Here is a 4,319-nt window from a genome sequence, read left to right as displayed (position 1 = left end):
ATTATTAATTTTTTTAAAAAGTATTAAAAATATTAAATTAGTTAAAAATATTATTATATATTAAAATATCTTAGTCATTCTTGTCAAATAATTAAAAATTATTTTTTGTAGAAAAATTAATTATTTAAAATACTCAAATTAAAAAAATTAAAAATATATTTAAACTTTTTTTTAAAATGAATAAATTAAATATTGCATATTGGAATTGGCTCTTTTATAATTAGCAATTGAGTTGAATTAGCAATTGACCTTAGTTAAAGACACTGTTTATTTATAAAGTCTTACTCAACTTTATTTGGTCATATTATTTAAGATATTAGTATTAGTATAACTCCTTGTTAGCAATAGTAAGACTCCAAACATTTGTTAGAATCTATTTTAGGAAGAAAAAAATTATAATATGTTTTCTTGCTTGCTATCCTCATCTAATGAAGGGATGTAAAATGAATTTCTTTTACAGACCCCTAACATATTTCTATTTTTGATGTTGGTAATGAGAGAGACTATGGGCCACTTTGTTTTAACTTTAAAAAAATGAATTTTTTTTTTGTATTTTTGAAAATGGATTTTATAAAAATGTTTTTCAAAATATTAAAAGTTTTTCTAAATTTATTTTTTATAAATTAAAAGATTGAATTGTTCATTGTATAACATAAATATACATTATTGAAGATCAAAACATACTCAAAATCACAATTTTTAAAAAAAATTGTATCTCAAAAATGATTTTTAGAAAAAGCTATTTGAAATAGCTTCAAAATTAAGTGATTTTTTGAAATTTTGATATCCAATTTTTTTTCTCGATAAAATGATAAAATACCTAAAATAACATTTTAAAAATAACTATTCAAACAAAATTTTCATTTGAAGCTTTTATGAAAAGTTTTCTTGTAAATTTTGTTTACACTAAAATATATAACACTATAAAAATCATTTTTAAAAAAAGGCAAAACAAACTGGCCCTATTATTGTGTTGAATACGACTATTATGCCTTCCGTCAGAAATTATAAATGATTTGCACTTTTTAAGTAAATTAGAAAATATAATGAATGTGATTGTTGTATAGGAAGACAATTGTGCATGATTTTACAATAACGTCTTTCATTTTTTATAGATAAAAAAAAAATATTTATAACATCAATTCATTTTGTAAAATCAAAATCCACATCTAAAGTTGCATGTTTCACAAAGGCAGTCATCAAAATCCTCATATGAAGTTGCATGTTTCATGTCTCGGTCTTATTGGTTAAAAGTTTTTTTCTTGTCTTTTAAGTTTTTGGGTTTGTTCATTAGTCATTTAGTCCCTATCCGATTGCGCATCTCTGGGTTGTTTTTTAAATTTATTTTAAACATGTATAAATTAAAGTGTATTATTATAGTTTAAGCAATATAATTCAAGTTAATATATTAAGTTTATGGAAAAAAAATTCAAAATAATCTATTTTAAAAAAAAAATCGAAAATAACCAATTTTTCAAAAAAAATATCAAAATAATCAAGTTTGGTAGAGGATGCGCCAGATGAATTGGTGCATCCCCACATTGTAAAGAGGAGGCGCCAATAGCATTGACACATGCATTGGGCTCCTCATGAGGAGGCACCAATGCTAGTGGCGCCTACATTGGGCCTCATGAGGAGGCGCCAATGCTAGTGGCGCCTGAGTGTATTTTGGTTGGTGGGTGTATGCGCCAATTCATCTGGCGCATACACCCTCTCCTATTTTTATTTTTTTAATTTTTATTATTTAATAGATAAAAAATAGTAATGAAAAAAAATGAATTCATTGAATATGTAATAATTGGTTATATTGGATTGGACTGACAATAAACTAATGACCTGTCCGATTATAACGTCTCCCGGTTCCACATCCTGGTGCGTTCGTTTATCTCCGAGGTCTCCCACGACTTTCTTGAGGTGTTTGTGGTCTTTGGGTGCTGACCTGATCGAGCGATGGCTGGTTGGAAGGTCCGGCAGAAGTTCCAGCGGTATTTAACAGATGTGTCATCATTTGCTCCCAATATCCGAAGGGGCTCTGGCCAACGGCGCTTCCGTAATGGAGTTCAGTGTCCATGTCATCGTAGTTAGGGCGTTGGGGTTAGGTGAATTGGGGACAGTATGGTTGCCCAAATTGGGTCATTGAGTCGTTTTGGAAACGAAGTAATGGTTCCTAGGGCGTACTATAGTTAAACAATGGTTGGGTGTTCATTGGTGGGGGGCTACGACGAAGTGGGCAATAGACGGTTGTGGTTGCGGGGTTTGATTCTTGGTTTTGTGTTTGGATGGGTGGTATGAATAGATTGCGACGTTTGATGGTTGGTTGTTGGGTGGTTAGCATGAACGGGTTGAGATGTTGGGTGTTTGGTTGTTGTGTGTATGTGGTCGGTTGATGTTGTGTGATTGGTTGTTGGGTTTGGGTGGGTTCACATTGGTGTTGGGTGGTGAATTGTTGTGGGGCATACGATGACGAAGCATGTTGGCGTGGATCCATCAAATACCACGGCTCATATACAAATTGCTGAGTTGTCACCAGATCAGGTCAACACCCAAAGACCACAAACACCTCAAGAAAATCGTGGGAGACCTCGGAGACAAACTAACGCACCGGGATGTGGAACCGGGGGACGTTGTAATCGGGCGGATCATTAGTTTATTGTCAGTTCAATCCAATGTAACCAATTATTACATATTCAATGAATTTATTTTTCATTACTATTTCTTATTTATTAAATAATAAACATTAAATATTAAAAAATTAAAAAATTAAAAAAACTAAAAAAAAAATTTAAATTTTTTTTAAAAAAAAAAATAGGAGGGGGTGTATGCGCCAGATGAATTGGCGCATATACCCACCAATCAAAATACACTTAGGCGCCATTAGCATTGGCGCCTCCTCATGAGGAGTCCAATGCATGCGCCAATGCTATTGGCACCTCCTCTTTACAATGTGGGGATGCGCCAATTCATTTGGCGCATCCTCTACCAAACTTGGTTATTTTGGTTGTTTTTTAAAAAAAATTGGTTATTTTCGAAATGTTTTTGAAAAAATTGGTTATTTTGAAAAAAAAAAATCAATTTTTTGGATCAAGAATTATATTTGAGAATGGTTCATGTCAATGATAATATTAGAATTTCAAAAATTACTTTAAATTTTGCAAAATTGATATTATAGTAGTGTGATTCGAATCACACCATTCACATGACTCGAATTAGACTTACATGGGCCCAGGAAACTCTTTCACTTTTTCATGATTTAAATTATAAGTTTTATGACACAAATCACATGCTTCGTGATTCAAATCACAACACTTTGACTTGAATCACACTAAACTGAGGTTTTCCTGTTTTGCATCTCGAACTCTGATTCGAATCACCAAATGACTTGAACCATGTGATTCAAATCATAGATTGTGTGACTTAAACCACACAAATGGGTTCTTATATGTTCATTTTTATTGATTCAAATCACTTAAGTTTTTGACTCTAATCATATCTCTTTGTTACACTACTACAAATAACATATGTCATGTCGGACGTGAAATGAATTTCACCTCGGTTATAATGCTGAGGTAACGAAGAGTGACATGAAAAGTGAGAACTTTACCCATCGGTTAAAAAATAACTTAGGGGTTAGTTTAAATGGTTATGAGTTTGAACCCCTAGCAATAGCTTTTATATATATATATATATATATATATATATATATATATATATATATATATATATATATATATATATATATATATATATATATATATATATATATATATATATATATATATATATATATATATATATATATATATATATATATATATATATATATATATATTCTCGTTTCATTGGGAGATTGTTGAAAAGTCATTATTTTCTTATTATTTGGATGGTCATTGTTTTCTTATTATTTAGAAGTAAATAGAAGATGTTTCTACTTTATAGGAACCGTAATGAATGTGTTACGGATGATGCATCCAATGCTTTGGCTATATAAGATGTCAAAGCCAAAACAATATTAACTCCAACATTGAGAGCATTTTCAATAACTAGAGAAATACATTAGTGCGAAAAACTCTGAGTGAGAGAAATTCTTAAATACAATGTGTATTTTATCTTTCCAGTAAATAAAAAGTCTGCAGCAGCCCATATCAATTTCTGTGTGTTATTATTCCACATTTATATCGTTATTCCAGGAATCTGACTATGAGGGAATGTTGCATAGTTTCCTAACAATTGGTATCAGAGCTGGTTGGTTCTTTCCATTTCAAAAGCGATTCAGAGGAGTCAGACTCGAGTTGGAGCGATGGCAGCAGACGAAGGAAAGG

This window comes from Lathyrus oleraceus, chromosome 3 (genome assembly GCF_024323335.1).
Source record: "Lathyrus oleraceus cultivar Zhongwan6 chromosome 3, CAAS_Psat_ZW6_1.0, whole genome shotgun sequence".
NCBI classification, from domain to species: Eukaryota; Viridiplantae; Streptophyta; class Magnoliopsida; order Fabales; family Fabaceae; genus Lathyrus; species Lathyrus oleraceus.
This window is presented reverse-complemented; position numbering follows the sequence as displayed.